The sequence below is a fragment of the Suncus etruscus genome, chromosome 6 (genome assembly GCF_024139225.1).
Source record: "Suncus etruscus isolate mSunEtr1 chromosome 6, mSunEtr1.pri.cur, whole genome shotgun sequence".
NCBI lineage: Eukaryota > Metazoa > Chordata > Mammalia > Eulipotyphla > Soricidae > Suncus > Suncus etruscus.
Genome location: NC_064853.1, coordinates 49,723,465 through 49,745,171, shown reverse-complemented (window position 1 = coordinate 49,745,171; position 21,707 = coordinate 49,723,465). Strand labels below are relative to the sequence as shown.

The following is a 21,707-nucleotide window of genomic DNA, read 5'->3' as shown; positions in this document are numbered from 1 at the left end:
TTCTGATCTGTGAAGAGTAAAAATAAAACAGGAAGCCAGCAGCTTGGGGAACAAGATTTCCTGTCACCAACAGCAACAGCCCAAGAACCAAAGAATCAGCTGTTTGCTCATAACTTCGAACCTCCCTTTAATAGTTGTTGTGTGGCAGCTGTGCCTATCTTTGGGGTGCAGAGGTGTTTCCTGAATTATTTGTCTACTGTCTAAGGAAATGATTTTCATTCCATTTCTTGGCTAAATTCCCCTTTGACTCAACAAGTTTTCTATTCTGAACCCTATACCTCCCAGTCCAATAATGTGAAGGTTATCAGGTACAAAGACTCAATCTTTAGTAACACAGGGTGAAAAGAGTACTACAATAAAAAAGGCTAGATAAATAAAAACCTTGTGGGGCACCATACACTGTCCATACACTCTGAATACCTCAGATTCCCATATTTTGAGTTATTTTTGAAGAACCAGAAATTCAGAGGTGCAGCCAGAAATGACTGAGAACAAAGGAATATGCTTCCCTTCACAGCAATTATTCCAATTCTTGTCCAAACTCTGCAGAAGGGGCAAAGAAGCAAGACTACCTTGAAATTCTGCTGAACATGGCTACTGACAGGGAGTTCCAGGGATTATCTGAATAGCTAAATGGAAACTGAATTCCAGGAAGATAGATAAATGTCAGATTGAACAGGTGGATTAGCTTTTACTATCTCTGTATTTTAGCATTTATGGCTTCTCCAAGAGCCTTAAGCAAGAGCCACAAATGAAGACAATATCATGATATCATGTAACCTGGATGGAGCTTTTACCTGAAACCAAGTTTTCTTTTTTCTTTTCTTTTCTATTTTTTGTTTTTGTTTTTTGGGGTTTTTTTTTGGGGGGGGGATCACACCCGACAGCACTAAGGGGTTACTCCTGGCTCTACGCTCAGAAATCGCTCCTGGAAGGCGTGGAGGACCATATGGGATGCTGGAATTCAAACCACCGTTCTTCTGCATGCAAGGCAAACACCCTACCTCCATGCTATCTCTCTGGCCCTCTTTTCTATTTTTTAAAGTAACATTACTTTCTTTGGGGGGGGGGAGCCACACCCAGCAGCGCTTAAGGGTTACTCCTGAAATCATCTGGCTCAGAAATCTTTCCTGGTAGGTTCAAGAGACTATATGGAATGCCAGGATCTAACCTGGGTTGGCCCATGCAAGGCAAATGCCCTACCTGCTGCTCTAGCACCCTGGAACCAAGTTTGCAAAAGTAAAAATGTAAAATGATTTTCTATTTTCAAATGAGCTAGCTCCCAAGACAAGCTACAGAATATTAAAGAAGTAACAATTTGTTGGGACTTCAGCGATATAGTAAAGTGGTTAGGGCACTGCCTTGAGGATCATACAGGAGACCTGGGTTCCATCCCAGCACCCCATCTGGTTGCCTGAGTACCACCAGGAATTATCCTTGAGTGCAGAGCCAGAAGTAAGCCCTTGCACCTTGGATGTCACCCAAGAAAGAAAGGAAGGAAAAGAAATACCAGGGGCCGAAGCAAATTATACAACAGATAGGGTACTTGCCTTCTACCCGGCCAAAGCAGATTTGATCCCCTACATCCCATATGGTATCCCTCCACCAGAAGTGATCCATGAGTGCAGAACCAGGAATAACAACAACCCCTGAGCACCACAGGGTGTAGTAAAAAAAAAAAAAAGCAAAAAATAAAAGAAATAACAATGTGTCAATATCCATCAAGACAAAATAATGAGAAAAGTACATCTGCTAATAAAAATAAGAGTCATATACTACTTTGTTTTAATATCACCTAAGAGAGACAAGATTCTATTATATAGTATTACCTGCCTCACTGCTTATTTTCCTTTTGGATAATCAAGGTTAAATGTATTTTGCATAATAAGTATGGAGTTAGGCATGATCTGAATGACAACAGTAACTTAAAAAAGAAAAAGTAAAACCTTATGGTTCTGAGGCAAAGAGATAGTACAGTGGTTAAGATCTTTGCCTTGTACAGGGTCGACCCAGTTCAATGTAAGGCACTATATATATGGTCCCCTATGCATCACAAGGACTGATTCTTAAGCAGAGCCAGCAGCAATTCCTAAGAACCAGGTGTGGCTCCGAAGGTTAAGTAAGTGCAAGGGACGAACAGAACCACACACACACACTCTCACAGACGTTCTGATGGACATAAACTTAAAAAGGGGCAAAGGAATCCCCAGGTACTTGACTCTGTCAACAGCTTTCAGGTTGTAGAGTGGGACATACTTGGGTTAAAACCCCGACTGTGACACCTTACTAATGATGTGATCTTGGTAATTTTCTTAGCAAAATCAGATAATATAAAATCTATAAAATGACTACTTTATAGCAAGAGATAGTACAGAAGATACGAAGCTTGTCTGATTTGCAGCTGATCTGAGATTCATCCCCAGCATCATAGGAATGATCCTGGAGCACAAGCCAGGTGCGAGCTCTGAGTACTGCAGGGTGTTGCCACAAAACAAATACAAAAACAAGCAAAAACCTCTACTACTTTAGAGCTAAAAAAAAGATAATTATTTGTAGTTCTAGAAATCTCTGGCAAATCTTCTTGTATAATTGATTTGATTGGAAATTTTCTGGGGGGGGGCCACACCCAGCAGTGCTCAGGGCGTACTTTTTTTTTTTTTTTTTTTGGTTTTTGGGTCACACCCGGCGGTGCTCAGGGGTTACTCCTGGCTGTCTGCTCAGAAATAGCTCCTGGCAGGCATGGGGGACCATATGGGACACCGGGACTCGAACCCACCACCTTAGATCCTGGATCGGCTGCTTGCAAGGCAAAAGCAGCTATGCTATCTCTCCGGGCCCTCAAGGCATACTTCTGACTCTGCTCAGAATTCGATCCTGGTAGACATGGGGGATCATTTGGAGTGCAGGGATCAAACCCAAACAATCACATTCAAGACATACACCCTACCTGCTGTACTATTTACTATTCCTGTGTTCAGGGGGATTATATGGAATGTCAGGGATCAAACTCAGGTTGACAACGTGCAAGGCAAGTATCTTGGCCCCGGTACTATATCTCTGGTTCAAAAGAAAAGGCACTTTGTAGGGGTGAGTCCCCACCCAGCAGTGCACAGAGCTTACTCCTGGCTCTGAACTCAAGGATCATTCCTAACAATACTTGGGGAATTGAACCTAGGTTGACAAGCATTCTACCTGCTAGATTATCATAAACATTTAAAAATATTCTAGGGAGGGTCAGAGTTAGCTCAGTGGGCTGATATGCATACTTTGCATGCTAGTGGTTCAGGTCAGTCCCTGGTATAATTCCATGATCCTCTGAGCAATTCTAGGAGCAACAACTGAACAGAGTTGATATAGCCCTTGGGCACTGCCAAGTGTGGTTCAAACTGTCACTCACCACCACCACCACCAAAAACACCCCAAACACACTTTAGGGGCTGAGAAGATAGTTCAAAGGACCATAAGAAGTGCATGCCTTTCACACAAGGCTCCATACTCAGTCCCCAACCTTACTTGCCCTCCCTTATAAACAGCAGTAGGCATAGCAAGGTGGGTTCCAGAACACTGGGCCAAAGTAACATTGCATGGCCAGGCCTAAGCACTGACCCATCATGCCCACACTTCTTGGCTGTATATGCTGAACACAGTCCCTGGGCTACCTAAGCATTGCTGGGGAGGCTCCCCAAAGTAAACATAAAAAATTTACGGGGGTGGAGTGACAGTATAGCAGGTAGGACATTTGCCTTGTATGCAGCAAAACCTAATTTGATCCCCAGCATTCCATATGGTCTTCAGAGCACCGCCAAAAGTGATTCCTGAGCACGACTGGTATGTGGCAAAAAAACAAAAACACGCTTTTAGGCAGGAGAGTCAGTATGGTCCTTGGCACCCTACATGGTTCCCTGAGCACTACTGAGACTGATGTCTAAGCGCAGAGCCAGGAGTAAGCCCTGAGCACTATAGGTGTGGGCCCTCCAAAAGACTATATAATTACCCCCCTAAAGAAAGACTACATAACTATTACCATTTCAGATGTACTGGTGAAAATACATCGTGTGTAATGGATGTCTAATGACATTAGGATTTAATTCTCTTATGAAAATCCGAATGAAAAAGACTAAGTCCTCTAGCTAGCAACAGCAATCATTGAGTGGAAAATGCATGGTGTACTCGGTGCTGAGGAACCAGTGAATTCAGGAACTAACATGGTTAAATTTGCATTTCAGACAATCATTCTAACAGAAGCTAAGAAGTTGTGTAGAAGCAGGGGAAAGCTGGATGGACCAGTTGGGAAACTTCACAATCATACCTAGTGGTGCTGGGGACCAAAAAGCCTGTAACTTCACATACACAACACATATGTTCCACCACTTGAGTCAATCCTTATCCCCAAATTATACTTTCCTTTGATTAAGGAGTTATATGCTCTATAAGCATTTGCTAATTTTTGTTTGTTTTTATTATTTGGGTCACACCCGGCAGTGCTCAGGGGTTATTCCTGGCTTTATGATCAGAAATCGCTCCTGGCAGGCTCGGGGGACCATATGGGATGCTGGAATTCAAACCACCATCCTTCTGCATGCAAGGCAAATACCCTACCTCCATCCTATCTCTCTGGGCCCAGCATTTGCTAATTTGGGGGTGTGAGAAAGTCTTTGTGGGATCCTACATACTAGAGGTATTAAATTTCAACGTAGTGATCCATTTAAATAGAGCTGTCTAGTAGAAAGGATTAGAAAAGGTTATCTAGGGGCCGGAGAGATAGCATGGAGGTAAAGCGTTTGCCTTTCATGCAGGAGGTCATCGGTTCGAATCCCGGCGTCCCATATGGTCCCCCGTGCCTGCCAGGAGCAATTTCTGAGCCTGCAGCCAGGAATAACCCCTGAGCACTGCCGGGTGTGACCCAAAAACCAAAAAAAAAAAAAAAAGAAAAGGTTATCTATAGGGGACGGAGTGGTAGCACAGCAGTAGGGCATTTGCCTTGCATGCGACCCACCCAGGAGGAACCTGGGTTCAATCCCTGGCATCCCATATGGTCCTCTGAGCCAGGAATGATTTCTAAGCAAGGTGTAACCCCTGTGTACCCAAAACCAAAAAACCAAACAAAACAAAAACCAAAACAAAACAAACCAGAAAAGGTTCTCTGTAAAGATTGCATTTCCTGAGTACCATACCCTGGATGGACCAGTTATCCAACATGCTATAGAGGAGTAAGGATTCCTAGTTTATATAATGGTGAAATTAGCAGGGTTTTTTTTCTCCTGTGTTTTGAGTCACACCCAGCAGCGCTCAGGGGTCACTCCTGGCTCTACTCTCTCAGAAATTGCTCCTGGCAGGCTTGGGGGACCGACCGTATGGGATGATGGGATTCAAACCACCATCCTTCTGCATGCAAAGCAAATGCCCTACCTCCATGATATCTCTCTGACCCTGACAGGTTTTTATTTATTGGACAAATGCTACAGAAAAAAAGGTATAATTCTTACTGTTAATTTGTAGGTATATATTTGTTTTTGCTGGTGCCAGAAACCAAACCAAGATCTCAAGGTTCATGCTTCCCTATTGAGGCACATCCCTGTGCCTATATTCTTTTATTTTATTTTATTATTGTTTTTTTTTTTCGGTTTTTGATTTTTTTTTTTTTTGTGGTTTTTGGGCCACACCCTGTGACGCTCAGGGGTTACTCCTGGCTATGCACTCAGAAGTTGCTCCTGGCTTCTTGGGAGACCATATGGGACGCCGGGGGATCGAACCGCGGTCCGTCCTAGGCTAGCGCAGGCAAGGCAGGCACCTTACCTCCAGCACCACCGCCCGGCCCCTCGGTTTTTGATTTTTGGTCCAGCAGCACTCAGGGGTTACTTCTGGCTCTGCACACAGAAATTGTTCCTGGCAGGCTAGGGGGACCATATGGGATGTAGGGAATCAAACCCAGGTCCTTCCTGCGTCGGCCTACTGTGCTATCTCTCTGGCCCCCTGTGCCTATATTCTTTTTTTTTTTTTTTTTTTTGGTTTTTGAGCCATACTTGGTGATGCTCAGGGGCTACTCCTGGCTATGCACTCAGAAATTGCTCCTGGCAGGGTTGAGGGACCATATGGGATGCCAGAGATTGAACTAAAGTCCATCTTGGGTCAGCCACATGCAAGGCAAATGCCTTACCACTGCACCATTGCTCCGGCCCTGTCTGTGCCTATATTTTTATCCTAAACTTCCGTTTCCCTCATTTACAAAATAGAGACTGAACTAGCTGGCACCTTATGCTCTAAAATCCTTTATTTTTTGTTTTTGTTTTTGTTTTTGGGAGGTTACACCTAGCAGTGCTTAGGGGTTACTCCTGGCTTTGAATTTAGGAATCCCTCCGGGCAGGCAAGGGGGCATATGGGATGCTGGGGATCAGCCACATGTAAGGCAAGTGCCCTATCCACTTGTGTGTGTGTGTGTGTGTGTGTGTGTGTGTGAGAGAGAGAGAGAGAGAGAGAGAGAGAGAGAGAGAGAGAGAGAGAGAGAGAGAGAGAGTGATTTTTGTGTCATACCCAGCGGCTCTCAGGGGTTACTCCTGGCTCTGTGCTCAGAAATTGCTCCTGGCAGGCACAGGGGGCCATATGGGATGCCGAAATTCGAACCACCATCCATCCTGGATCGGCTGTATGCAAGGCAAAAGCCTTACCGCTGTGCTATCTCTCCAGCCCCGCTGTTCTGAAATTCTTGAATTTGTTTCTAGTTAAACTACAGTAACCTCATCACTTGGCTAACATCAATTTGCATTCTGAGCACAAGGTCAGCTGCCAACTCAAAGCATAAATTCCATCCTGGCACTGATAGTCTATGCTGATCCTATATACTAGTCTATGGATTGTATAGGTTCAAAAGATATGTAAGGGTTAGGAATGTGGCTCAGCAATTGGGCACTTGCCTTCTGTTTGAGACTCTCAGTTTGATTCAGACAGGGGAGGGCGGGAGAAGCCTGAGGGCTGGAGAGAGAATGCAGTGTTAAGATCAAGCTGGGTTTGATTCTGGGCAGTAAGGTTGAATTGGGTTTGAGCCCCAGCAACCCATATGGCCACCAAGTACAGGTACCACCATGAGTAACTTCTGAGCATGCTGAGTTTGGCTTTAAAAAAAAAAAAAATTAGGGCCCGGAGAGATAGTACAGCGGTGTTTGCCTTGCAAGCAGCCGATCCAGGACCAAAGGTGGTTGGTTCGAATCCTGGTGTCCCATATGGTCACCTGTGCCTGCCAGGAGCTATTTCTGCTGGGTGTGACCCAAAAACAAAAAAAAAATTAAAACCAAACAAAGGAGACCTGGAATTAAGTTTTATACCTTGGTTGGTTGGGAATTGGCTACCTAAAGAAGCCAAGGAAACACTGGCTTTGGCCCACTTCCAGAGACTCAGCATCAACCCCTATATTTACCCTTGGCTACTTTCAGTTAATGAGTCTGAAAATACAAAAAAAATATTCTGTGAAGCCTGATAGTACAGCTGAGTAGGGTGCATGCCTTACAAGTGGTCAACCAGTACTAACCCCCCACCCATTCACCACCTCCCTTGAAAAAAAAAAAGTACTTTTGGGGCTTCAGAGATACCACAGTGGTAAAGCATTTGCCTTGCATGCAGCCAACCCAGGACAAACCCAGGTTCAATCCCTGGCATCCCATATTGTCCCCTGAGCCTGCCAGGAGCCATTTCTGAGCACAGAGCCAGGAGTAACCACTGAGCATGCTGATTGTGGCCCAAAAGCAAACAAACAAAAAACCCCATAAACAACCTTTAAGTATACCTTCTGGGCCTGTTGTTTTACATATATACATATATATGGACCAGTCTAAATTGTCAGTGTCATGATAGGCTTCGTGGTTTGAACTGGAAACTATAAACTGGAAATAAAATTCTAGACATTTGGGCCCAGAGAGATAGCACAGCGGTGTTTGCCTTGCAAGCAGCCGATCCAGGACCTAAGGTGGTTGGTTCAAATCCCGGTGTCCCATATGGTCCCCCGTGCCTGCCAGGAGCTATTTCTGAGCAGACAGCCAGGAGTAACCCCTGAGCACCGCCGGGTGTGGCCCAAAAACCAAAAAAAAAAAAAAAAAAAATCTAGACACTTGTATATTACAATTATCAAGAAATAGTTATAGAAGCCGGAGAGATAGCATGGAGGTAGGGTAATTGCCTTGCATGCAGAAGGATGGTGGTTCAAATTCCATCATCCCATATGGTCTCCCAAGATTGCCAGGAACAATTCCTGAGTATAGAGCCAGGAGTAACCCTGAGCACTGCCAGGTGTGACCCAAAAACCAAAAAAAAAAAAAAAAAAAAAAAAAGGTATATATTACATTTGGTCAGAGTGAAGTCAAAAAACTCTGACATCCACACTATAAATTCTCAATGATGATCTCAAAAGCCTAGGGGCAGGAGTGGGTCAAGATGAAAGATGGCGGGCTGAAGTAGGAGCAGAGCAGCAGGGCCTTTGTCTTGCATGCCCGGCTGACTCAGGATGAACGCATGTTTGATTCCTGGCATCCTATATGGTCCCCCAGCCAGGAGCAATTTCTGAGCTCAGAGCCAGGAGTAACCCTGAGCGCCACCGCCGGGTGTGGCCCAAACAAACAAACAAAAAAAGATGAGGGGCCAGAGCTATAGTACAGCAGTAGAGCATTTGCCTTGCACACGACTGACCAACAAGGACGGACAGTGGTTCGAATCCCAGCATCCCATATGGTCCCCTGTACCTCCCAGGGGTGATTTCTGAGCACAGAGCAAGGAGTGCCACTGGGTATGACCAAAAAAAATTTAAAAAAATAAAAATCAAAGAAAACAAAAAAAATCAACAACAGCAACAACAACAAAAGAAGAAAGATGGGTATTAGAAGGGTAGAAGAACATAATGAAAAGAAGCAGCCTAAAGAGAAAATGCCTCATCTGTAACCCACTCTCTCAATTCCTGTCTTACCAGGAGAAAAGACAGATGACTTTTCATTCTGACAATGAGTTTAACACTGGGTATTTATTATGAATAAACAAGCAACGCTTCTTCTAGAGCCAAGGCTCCACATACAGATATTTCTATGATCACATCTGGATATAAGCAAGTATGTCTAAGTTATAGCAACAACTATCACAACAGCTCTCTCTACACACACACACACACACACACACACACACACACACACCCCTACCCAACAACTATCACAACAGCTCTCTACACACACACACACACACACACAAACACACACACACACACACACACACACACACACACACACACACACACACACACACCTACCCTACACTGCTAAGAGCTTTCCCAGGTTTTATCCTCAAGGACCACTCCTTTAACCTTTAACCCCAGGTCAGCCACATGCAAGGCAACTTTCACCTACTGTGCTATCTCTCTGGTCCCTGAATATGTAATATGCTTCTTTTTTTTTTTTTTTGGGCCACACCCGGTAATGCTCAGGGGTTACTCCTGGCTATGCGCTCAGAAATTGCTCCTGGCTTGGGGGACCATATGGGACACCGGGGGGATCGAACCGCGGTCCGTCCTAGGCTAGCGCTGGCAAGGCACCTTACCTCTAGCGCCACCACGCTGGCCTCATGTAATATGCTTCTAAGGCAGTTCCTCTTTGAAATATATCTCCAAAATGCTGATTAGCAATAGCAGGGGATGTTGTATATGTGGCAATTAGGACTTCTGCTTTCACTTCAGCATTTCCCATGTTCTACAATTCAAAGCACTTTGATGGGGGAGGTTTATGAAAAGAACTTTAGTTTGCTCGCTAGCATCCTCTTTTTAAAAAGAAAAATGTTAAAGAATACACATTTCATGACAGTGGAGAAAGATCAAGTACAGTGGGAAAGGTGTTCCCTTGCATGTAGCCAATCCAAGTTTGTAGTACAGCAGGTAGGGCGTTCGCTTTGCACAGCTGACCCGGGTTCAATCCCTGGCATCCCATATGGTTCCCCAAGCACTGCCAGAAGTAATAATAAGAGCAGAGCTAGAAGGAAGCCCTGCTTCCTTTTTGGACATAGCCCAAAAACAAAACAAAAAGAATATGCATTTCAGAGGGGTCTAAAAATTCCAACTGAAAGGTCAAATCATCGTTTAACTTAAAAATGATAGACAACACACAGGTTTACCATAACCTAAGTCTATCTACTAAAATGTTTAAAGAAGCATGAATTACTGTGGCAGATAGCAGTCTTCACTGCCATCCAGCAACCACAGGAGGAATGCCTCACTGCACTTAAGCACCCACCCACTTCCTGTTGAAATACAGGATGGGACTGAACCTACAAATATAGCCAGAGTCTCTATGAAAGGAAGGAGCTGCTGACAAATCAGCTAAGGTCACTAGAGCAATACATAAAAGAGCTACCAAGACAGAAATGAATCGTCTAGGTTAGACACAGTATCTAATTAGAGAACCAAGAGAAAGAAGCTCTTGTGAGCTAAAACCAGAAGAAATTTCTAGTTTCATAAAAGAATGATTATCAGGGGCTGGAGCAATAGCACAGCGGTAGGGCGCTTGCCTTGCATGCGGCTGACCCAGACGGACTCCAGTTCGAATCCCAGCATCCTATCTGGTCCCCCGAGCCTGACAGGTGTGACTTCTGATCACAGAGCCAGGAGTAAACCCTGAGTGCCACCAGGTGTGGCCAAAAAAACAAACAAACAATGATATCAGCTATGAATCAACATTCAATAAATCTAAGTTATCGTGTCCTGATTTGGTTGGGGAGACATAGAAAAAGATCTACATTCTAGTATCTTATTTCTTAAGAACATGGTACCTTTCTCAAAAACCATTCACATCTAGTAATTCCATAACTTTCTACGATCTCTGAGGAGTAGTACTACCTTTTGTTCTTATCTTTATTATTCTTTAGGCTCTAATCCTGAGTTTGCTCTTAAAGTTAAAATTGAGGAATCACTTTTACCTTCAAATTGATTTCTTCTAGTATCAACTATTCCACAGGAAACTGACTCTTAAATGGCCAAAATTAGGCTTTCTTTAGTAGGATCCATCTGGTTGTCCAAAAGAAAATAAATTTAAACTGAGAGGTGGAAACCTGGATTTCATTTCTTAGTCTAATGAAGACTAGCAATTGGGAAAAAATTTCAATTCATCCTTCTAGTTCAGCTGTGAGCTACATTTAAAAAAAGTTGCTAGAGAAATGCTATATAAAACATATTTTTCTTCAAAGAATTCTGAGCACCAAAGAAAAGTTTTATTTGTTTTTAATGTCAAGATCAAACTTAGGGTCTCATATAGAAGAAATATGTATTTATGTTTTACTGCTATACTTTTTTGGGGAGGGGGCCACACCCGGTGACACTCAGGGGTTACTCCTGGTTATGCGTTCAGAAATTGCCCCTGGCTTGGGGGACCGTATGGGACACAAGGGAATCAAACCATGAACCATCCTAGGCTAGCGCAAGTAAAGTAGATGCCTTACGTCCTAAGCCACTACTCCAACCCCTTATTGCTGTACTTTAAAAAAAAATTCCTCATCTTTTAAAGATAAAATTTATTCACATAAAATATTATTCACATATCTTGGCCCCAGTCTCCTGTTATGGACTCACATAAACTATACAAAGTATACTATGTTATTAAGTCATAGGCCATTTATGAAAAAGTTCGTTTTACTTTCCTGATATAATGCCAATTTTGTACTCAAGTCATCAAAATGAAATAGTCTGAAATATTCCCAATTACATTTTTTGGGTTTTGTTTGTTTTTTGGGTCACACCAGGCAGCATTCAGGGGTTACTCCTGGCTCTACACTCAGAAATCGCTCCTGGCAGGCTTGGGGGACCATAGGAATGCCAGAGCTCGAACCACGGCCCCATTTTTGTTTGGTTTTTGTTTTTCATTTCTAAGTCACAGCGGTGACGCTCAAGGTTCACTCCTGGCTATGCGCTCAGAAATCGCTCCTGGCTTGGGAGATCCTATGAGACAACAGGGGATCGAACTGCAGTCCACCTGGGTCAGCAGCATGCAAAACAAACACCCTAACACTGTGCCATCACTCTGGTCCCACAAATTATGTATTTTGTGTGTATACGTGTTTACTTAGAAATGAAGGAATCTGGGTAGGGAGCGATATCACTGTGAGTAAGGTGCCAACATCTATACACAAAATCAGCAAACAAATGACAATAGTCAAGTCTCAATGCTCAGTTCACAAATTTACAAAAACATTTCAACAATTTCAAAGTTCTAAGTATTTTTTATTTTTGAGAGCTGCCTTTTGTTTGTTTGTGGGCCATATCCGGCAGTGCTGAGGGGTTACTCCTAGCCCTGTACACAGGAATTCCTCCTGATAGTGCCTGGGGGACCATATAGGATGTCAGGGATCAAATCCAGGTTAGTTAAATGAAGGCAAACACTACCTGCCTAGCTATTGCTCCAGCCACTAAGAGCTGCCTTTTTTTAATTCACAGCCAATAACGAAAGTTATCTCCAGGGGCCGAGAGATAGCATGGAGGTAAAGGCGTTTGCCTTTCATGCAGAAGGTCATTGGTTCGAATCCTGGCATCCCATATGGTTCCCCCAAACCTGCCAGGAGCGATTTTTATTTATTTATTTATTTATTTGTTTGTTTGTTTGTTTGTTTGTTTTGGTTTTCGGGCCACACCCGGCGTTGCTCAGGAGTTACTCCTGGCTGTCTGCTCAGAAATAGCTCCTGGCAGGCACGGGGGACCATATGGGACACTGGGATTCGAAACAACCACCATTGGTCTTGGATTGGCTGCTTGCAAGGCTAACACCGCTGTGCTATCTCTCCGGGCCCCAGGAGCGATTTCTGAGCATGTAGCCAGGAGTAACTCATGAGCACTGCTGGGTATGACCCAAAAACCAAAGACAAAAAAAGAAAGAAAAGAAAGAAAGAAAGTTATCTCTAGTTAATGGTGTCCCAAAACTGAAGATAAAAAATATAATTGTATTCGTCAGTAGCCAAGCTTGAGAACCTGGAGGAAGTAAACCTCTACATATACTACCTTATGCGAATAGACAGTTGGTTTTAATGGAAGGGGTGCCTCATCCCACCTTATCCAGAGATGGATATCCAGAGATGGAATCAGGCTACACTGTCATTTCCTACCCTCCATCTTATTCTTGCAATAGTACCAACTAGGCTCAGCTCCCTATAGTGGGCATTGGAGCACCCACTGGCGGATTAGGTACAGCAGCAGGTTTGAAAATGAGGAAGATTGGGGCTGGAGAGATAGCATGGAGGTAAAGCATTTGCCTCTTATGCAGAAGGTCGATGGTTCAAATCCTGGCATCCCATATGATCCCCTGAGCCTGCCAGGAGTGATTTCTGAGCATAGAGCCAGGAGTAACCCCTGAGCACTGCTGGGTGTGACCCAAAAACCAAAAAAAAAAAAAGAAAATGAGGAAGATAATCAGAGCTGAATCACACATCAGGCCCCGAGTCAGTCTCATTTCATTCTGCCAGTTGTCTAGCCATTCATTTAAATTTCCATGATGCCTCACTTCTTATTTCAAGCATCTCTCTGCAGTAGCTGTTCCCTCTCTGGGATGGAAAGGCCGAAAAAGAAACCGACTTTACACAACTGAGAAAGGCCCAGGAAAGAAGATTGCAGAGCAACAACAAAAAAGGAAATTCAGCAAAATGTTTTGCTGACAGCTCTAGGGCAATATAGAAACACACCGTGTGGTCATGGAACAAGCAGAAGCAGCAATCCTGGATGTGACTGTTAATACACCAACTTAAGTGAAGAGAAACCTAGCAATCACAACTACATCTGAACACCAGGGAGTGGAACTATGGAGCCAACTGCCATGCAATTCCAAATCAACTATTCTTCTGCCAGCTGTAACAAGAATTCATTTCTGAAAAAGTGTCACACACTCATCTGTCACTAATGGCCAAGCAAGCCACCAGCACTAAGAATCAGCAGCAAAGGGCAGCTGTACATCTACTTCCTCTCACAAGGTCTATTTCCACTCAAAACATAGATTTATAAGGGAAAGTCCTTGAGCAGTAGTAAGAGTAAAGTAGCTATCATTTTCAGTCTGCCCTCAGTTTACCAAGCAGTTACCTATGTCTCCAACACTTAATAAACTGTGGTTGGAACAATAAGAAAACGAACATTAGGGGCTGGCGAGGTGGCGCTAGAGGTAAGGTGTCTGCCTTGCAAGTGCTAGCCAAGGAAAGATTGCTACCGGGGTTCAATCCCCCAGCATCCTATATGATCCCCCCTAGCCAGAGGAAATTTCTGAGCGCTTAGCCAGGAGTAACCCCTGAGCATCAAATGGGTGTGGCCTGAAAAACCAAACAAAAACAGAAAACAAACATTAACAGAACGAGGTATGGTTTCAGTCCACTATTGTCGAAATTTATCTCTGGGAACATGCAGTCAAATCTCTCTATATGCTTCCTGATTTATTAAATTAAGTTAATGATTCTTAGTTTATAAAATTATTATGGGGAAAATGAAATAATGCAGTGTAAGGTGCTCATTTATTAGCACAGTGCCTAGCGCAAGACAGCAATTAAAATAATGGTAGGAGGGGCTGGAGAGATAGTACAGTGGTAGTGTGTTTGCCTTGCATGCAACCAAATGGCGGTTCAAATTCTGGCATACCATATCGTTCCCCGAGCCTGCCAGGAGTGATTTCTGAGTGCAGAACCAGAATTAACTCCTCCTGAGTGCCACCAGGTGTGACCCAAAAACCAAAAATTTAATAAATAAATGAATAAATAAATAAATAAAATAACAGTAGGGTCTATAGTAGTAGTAATGGAAATGGTAGCGGTGAAGGTGCTGCTTATACATACATCTCTCTAGTATAAACAATGCACCAGGGGCTGGAGCTACAGCACAGCAGTAGGGTGTTTGCCTTGCATGCGGCCGACCCTGGACGGACCCAGGTTCCATTCCCAGCATCCCATATGGTCCTCCGAGCCTACCAAGAGCGACTTCTGAGCGCAGAACCAGGAGTAACCTCTGAGCACTGCCAGGTGTGGCACAAAACCAGAAACAAACAACAACAACAACAACAACAAATATATATATATATATATAAAATGCACCAGACACTATTCTTTCTAAATGTTTTATGTGTAGTTCTCTTGACTATCAAACAACAGTATCAGTAAATTCAGTTGTGATAACAGCTAACTACTAATTACATAGTACCCTTCTCAGTCAGCATATAGTAGACACAAAAAAATAAGAAATTCCTCCCAAAAACTTAGAATGTGGGGCCGGGCGGTGGCGCTAAAGGTAAGGTGCCTGCCTTACCTGCGCTAGCCTAGGACGGACCGCGGTTCGATCCCCCGGTGTCCCATATGGTCCCCCAAGCCAGGAGCGACTTCTGAGCGCATAGCCAGAAGTAACCCCTGAGCGTCACCGGGTGTGGCCCAAAAAAAAAAAAAACAAACTTAGAATGTAATTGATGAGACAGATAAAAGCAGGTAAGTGAGACCGAAGATATAGCATGGAGATTGGGTGTTTGCCTTGCATGGAGAAGGATGGTGGTTTCCAGCTTCCCATATGGTCCCCCGTCTGCCAGAAGCGATTTCTGAGTGTAGAGCCAGGAGTAACCCCCCTAAGCGCTGCCGGGTGTGACCCAAAAACCAAAAAAAAAAAAAAAAAAAAAAAAAAAGCAGTTAAGTAACAACAAAGTTCAATGAGTAATATAGTGAATGATGACAAAAAAGAATGAAAAGATGAGAAAGAAGTAAACAGACTTTCTGGAATAAAGATTTGAACTGGGCAGAAGGTAGAGATATAGAATAAAAGGGTAAATGTTCCCAGGTAAGGGCAATATAAACAAACTCTTGAATTCTACCACTAAGAATTTTTTTTTTTTTTTTTTGATTTTTGGTTCACACCCGGCTCAGAAATCGCACCTGGCAGGCTCGGGGACCATATGGGATGCCGGGATTTGAACCACCGACCTTCTGCATGAAAGGCAAACGCCTTACCTCCATGCTATCTCTCCAGCCCCATATTCTACCACTAAGAATTTATGGAAAAGTCACAATTCCACTAGCTTCAGCAGTATTTCATCAGATCTAAGATGCCACCTACTGTAAGAAACATGATTCAAGAGATATTATAATGTAGAAAAGGGTTGAAAATGTTGCTCAAGCGATAAGCACATGCAATGCATGTGTAACATGGTGAATTCAATCACTATACATATATAACCTTTGCCAGCACCACTAGATAATCCTAGGAGACCCCAAACCAGAGCACTGCCAGTGTGCTCCCCAGCCACCATAGCAACACCAGGCAGTGTCACTAAAAATGTGGAGAAATGTATAAAGAATCAAAAAAATATCTTTTTCTGGGTTGGAGAGATAGCACAGCAGTAGGTGTGTTTGCCTTGCACACAGCTGATTCAAGACGGACAGTGATTCAAATTCCAGCATCCCATACGGTTCCCCAAGCCTGCCAGGGGTGATTTCTGAGCGCAGAGCCAGGACTAACCCCTAAACACCCCCAGGTGTGACCAAAGGGGGGAAAACTTTTTTTATAGGCTAGCTAGAGAGTACAGGGGTTAAGGTGAAAGGCTTTTGTGCTATAAGCCTGGTTAGATCCCCAGCACTACATAGTTGTCTAAATCAACATTCTTAGATCTTTTTTTGTTTGTTTGTTTGTTTGTTTTTGGGCCACATCCGGTGACGCTCAGGGGTTACTCCTGGCTATGCGCTCAGAAGTTGCTCCTGGCTTGGGGGACCATATGGGACTCCAGGGGATTGAACCGAGGTAGTGATCTTTCCTTGGCTAGCACTTGCAAGGCAGACACCTTACCTCTAGCGCCACCTCGCCGGCCCCTTATCCTTATATTTTTTTTTTTTTTTTTTTTTGTGGTTTTTGGGTCACACCCGGCAGTGCTCAGGGGTTTTTCCTGGCTCCGTGCTCAGAAATTGCTCCTGGCATGCACGGGGGACCATATGGGATGCCGGGATTCGAACCGATGACCTTCTGCATGAAAGGTAAATGCCTTACCTCCATGCTATCTCTCCGGCCCCTATCCTTATATTTTTTAAATTTTGTTTTTGTTTTAGGTTTTTGGGTGACACCTGGCGGCACTCAGTGTTACTCCTGGCTCTGTGCTCAGAAATCACTCCTGGCAAGCTCGGGATGCCTGAGATTGAACCTGGGTCAGTCCCGGGTCAGCAGCATGTAAGGCAAATGCCCTACCACTGTGCTATCACTCCAGCTCCATATTTTTTAAATGTTTACCAAAAAAATAAAAAAATTGGGCCAGGGGCCGGGCGGTGGCGCTGGAGGTAAGGTGCCTGCCTTGCCTGTGCTAGCCTAGGACGGACCGCGGTTCGATCCCCCGGCGTCCCATATGGTCCCCCAAGAAGCCAGGAGCAACTTCTGAGCGCATAGCCAGGAGTAACCCCTGAGCGTCACAGGGTGTGGCCCAAAAACCAAAAAAAAAAAAAAAAAAAAATTGGGCCAAAGAGATAGCATAGCAGTAGGGCGTTTGCCTTGCAAGTGCTGACCCAGGACCAACGGTGGTTCAAATCCCGGCATCCCATATGGTCCCTGGTGCCTGCCAGGAGTGATTTCTGAGCAGAAAGCCAGGAGTAACCCCTGAGCACCGCCAGGTGTGGCCCAAAAACCAAAATCCAAAAATTAAATAAAAAATAGGGCCAGCAGACTGGCTTAAAAAAAAAAAAAAAAGGCCCGGAGAGATAGCACAGTGGCGTTTGCCTTGCAAGCAGCCGATCCAGGACCAAAGGTGGTTGGTTCGAATCCCGGTGTCCCATATGGTCCACTGATCCAGGACCAAAGGTGGTTGGTTCGAATCCCGGTGTCCCATATGGTCCCCCGATCCAGGACCAAAGGTGGTTGGTTCGAATCCTGGTGTCCCATATGGTCCCCCGTGCCTGCCAGGAGCTATTTCTGAGCAGACAGCCAGGAGTAACCTCTGAGCACGTCGGGTGTGACCCAAAAACAAAAACAAACAAACAAAAAAAAAATTAGGGCTGGAGAGAGAGCATAGAGGTAGGACATTTGCCTTGCATGCAAAAAGGTCAGTGGTTCGAATTACGGCATCCCATATGGTCCCCCCAGCCTGCCAGGAGCTATTTCTGAGTGTGTAGAGCCAGGAGCAGCCCCTGAGCACTGCCAGGTGTGACCCAAAAATAAAAAAAAATAAATTTACTTGGGGCCAGAGAGATAGCATAGAGGTAGGGCATTTGCCTTGCAAGCAGAAAGGCGGTGGTTTGAATCCCAGCACCTTATATGGTCCCCTGAGCCAGCCAGGAGAATTTCTGAGCATAGAGCCAGGAGTAACCCCTGAGTGCTGCCAGGTGTGACCCAAAAATTTTTTTTTCTTATTTTTTGATGAATTGGTTTTGGCCAATACCAAGAGGTAGTCAGGGGTTTCTCCTGGATATGCTCTCAGGAATCATTCACAGTTGACTTGGGGAGACTACATAGTGTGCCAGAGATCAAACCTATGTCAACAGGAGCCGGAGCGATGGCACAGCAAGTAAAGCATTTGCCTTGTACACAGCCAACCCAGATTTGATCCCTGGCATCCCATATGGTCCCCTGAGTCTGCCAGGAGCAATTCCTTAGCACAGAGCCAGAAGTAACCCACGTGCCACAGGGTGTGGCCCCAAAACAATACAAAAACCCCATCAACCACATGCAAGGCAAGGCCTCTACCCACTGTACTGTATCACTCTAGTCCCAATGTAGACCTGGGGCTTGTTTTTAGAGTAGCCTCTCTACTCTATTAATATTTTAGCCAATACGAAGATGCTGCACCTTTGCAAGCATCTATTAGAAGTTCCCAATAAGGAAAATGGCTGGTAGGGACCTGAATACCTCCCAGCTCTATGAACCAATAGCTCATTGCTTCCTGGATATACTTTCCCAACTCCAAGAGTTTGACCTGAGGGATATCTAAGTGTAGTCAGCAAGGCTCAAAAGAACCCTGAAGAAAATTTTGGAACAGTTTTTCTGCATTTACCTCCTTTTAGACTTCTACCCAAATTCCCACTACAGTCTCCTATCTCAATCTCTATAGTTCAGCCACTAAACTATAATCTCTGCTGTCTCTTCAGTTCCCTTACCATGCTCCACGATTAGAATATATCTAGATGAAGTCAGGGTAATCACAGGGCTTTGCAGAAATCATAGTTATGTGCTTTCTTGTTCAGTTAAAGATTGATTTCTACTCTAGGTTTACAAGGTCTCCACTCATAAAAAATATATAAGATTCTTCAAGTTAGGGGGCTTCAGAGACAGCACAGGAGCTATATACTTGCCTTGCAAGCAGCTGACCGTCATCGTATATGGTCCTCTGAATAAGGAACAAGGAATGACTCCTGAGCAGAGAGCCTAGGATAACCCCTAAGCATTACAGAGTATAGACTACTTACCCTCCCCAAATTCTTCAGGTCACATTAATTATAATTCATCTTCTATAAGTGTATACCATGGAATACTATTAGAAGGAGTCACAAGAAAAAAAATTATTGTCCTGAAAAGCATTGAAAGTAAAATATCACAACATAGTGTAAAACACAGTGGGGTGTTTTTGTTTGTTGTTTGTGAGTTGTTGTTTTTTTTTAAGTCACTGTGAAATTACAAAGTTTTTGATAGGCCAGTATCCTCTTCCCTCCTCCGATGATGCCCCCATACATTTACCTCTTACCCACCAGTCTGCTTCTGAGAGGCTTTTTTTTTTTAAGTCTTTGCACTGTGGTTTACAGGACTGTTGCTGATAGGATTTCATACATATTACTTTAACACCTTTTAGCACCACCTCTCCTGTTTAAATGCTTTCCTCCACTAGAGTCCTTGCTCCCTCACTGTACTATCCCCAACCCCCTCCGGTGGCATGTTTTCTACTGAATACCAGGTTCATGTTTTTTGATAAGACATGGATAAATAATATTTCCCCCTTTTTCTTGTTTTCAGGCTATTCCCTTATTTTGGCACAGAGCCATCCACATGAAGAACGACTCTGTTTCCTAAGCTTGGCTTCAGTCTCAGCTCTCCACTGAATTGCATCAGCCAACAGAGAAGGGACAGGTGCATGGTGGCAGTGGCTGGACACACTGAAGTTTTTATTTTCCAGCCATACCCAGTGATGCTCAGTGATTACTCCTGGCTCTGTGCTCAGGAATCACTCCTGGCAGTGCTCAGATGACTATATGGGAAGCTAAGAAGAATCAAACTTGGGGCAGACGCCTTCAAGGAAAAGTTCCCTGCTCACTGTACTATCTCTCTGGCCCCAACATTTAAATTTTTAAATGATCACAACTGAGAATCACAGAAAAGTCCTCTTAAGATCTTCTGGGGATAGGTTCCAAGGATCAAATCCAGAGCTTTATGATTCAAGGCATGTGTTCTACCCAGTAACCTCCAGTAACTCTGAGGTTCCCAAACTTATTTGGCCTTTACCCCTTTTCAGAAAAAATACTCATGCACCCCCTAAAAATTTACCTTCTTTCTTTGAAGAGACAGCACCTACCCCCAATTACAGCTCTACTGTCACTCCTCATAGTCCCAGTGTCCCTAGGGCAAAGCAATATCACCCACTTGAAGAAAAACAGTTATCTATCATGTTAAAAAAAAATCAAATAGGGCCCGGAGATATAGCACAGCGGCGTTTGCTTTGCAAGCAGCCAATCCAGGACCAAAGGTGGTTGGTTCTAATCCCGGTGTCCCACATGGTTCCCCGTGCCTGCCAGGAGCTATTTCTGAGCAGACAGCCAGGAGTAACCCCTGAGCACCGCCGGGTGTGACCCAAAAAAAACAAAAACAAAAAAAAAATCAAATATAGGGCTGGAGCAATAGCACAGAGGTAGGGTGTTTGCCTTGCACGTGGCTGATCCAAAACAGACCTTTGTTCGATTCCTGTCATCCATATGGACCCCAAAGCAAGGAGCGATTTTTTTGTTTTGTTTTGTTTTGTTTTGTTTTGTTTTGTTTTGTTTTTGGGCAACACCCGGCGGTGCTCAGGAGTTACTCCTAGCTGTCTGCTCAGAAATAGCTCCTGCCAGGCACGGGGGACCATATGGGACACCGGGATTCGAACCAACCACCTTTGGTCCTGAATCGGCTGCTTGCAAGGCATACGCCGCTGTGCTATCTCTCCAGGCCCCACAAGGAGCAATTTCTGAGTGCATAGCCAGGAGTAATCCCTGAGCGTCACCGAGTGTGACCCAAAAACAAGCAAACAAACAAATTAAAAAAAAAAACACACAAATATAGGGGTTGGAAAGATAGCACAACAGTAGGTAGGGCATTTGCCTTGCATGCACCCAATCCAGGATGGATGGTGATTCGAATCCTGGCATCCTATATGTTCCCCCATGCCTACCCAGAGTGATTTCTGAGCGCAGAGCCAGGAGAAACCCCTGAGCACCGCCACTTCTGACACACATGCAAAAAAATCAAACGTAACAGGGTGGATCCAGATCCAGAGATATGTTCAGTCAAGCGAATCTACGATTCTCTGAATCTTTAGTTATATAGTTTTTGGTTTTTTGGTTTTTGGGCCATACCCATTGATGCTCAGGGGTTACTCCTGGCTATGTGTTCAGAAATCGCTCCTGGCTTGGGGAACCATATGGGATGCCGGGGGATCGAACCGTGGTCCATTCTGGGTCAGCTGCGTGCAGGGCAAATGCTCTACGCTGCCCCATTGCTCTGGTCCCATAGTTAGATGATTTTTGATCTGCTAATC

At 44.3% G+C, this 21,707-nt stretch overlaps 1 protein-coding gene and 1 non-coding gene across 2 annotated transcripts in view; both read right to left on the bottom strand.

Moving 5' to 3' along the window:
• Positions 1-21,707, bottom strand: part of WASF2 (WASP family member 2) — a 103,272-nt gene that overhangs the window by 40,416 nt on the left and 41,149 nt on the right. The window lies entirely within an intron of this gene.
• On the bottom strand, positions 19,933-20,068 carry LOC126012475 (small nucleolar RNA SNORA65). The gene has a single exon (XR_007496940.1). It is a non-coding gene; the product is annotated as a small nucleolar RNA SNORA65 (small nucleolar RNA).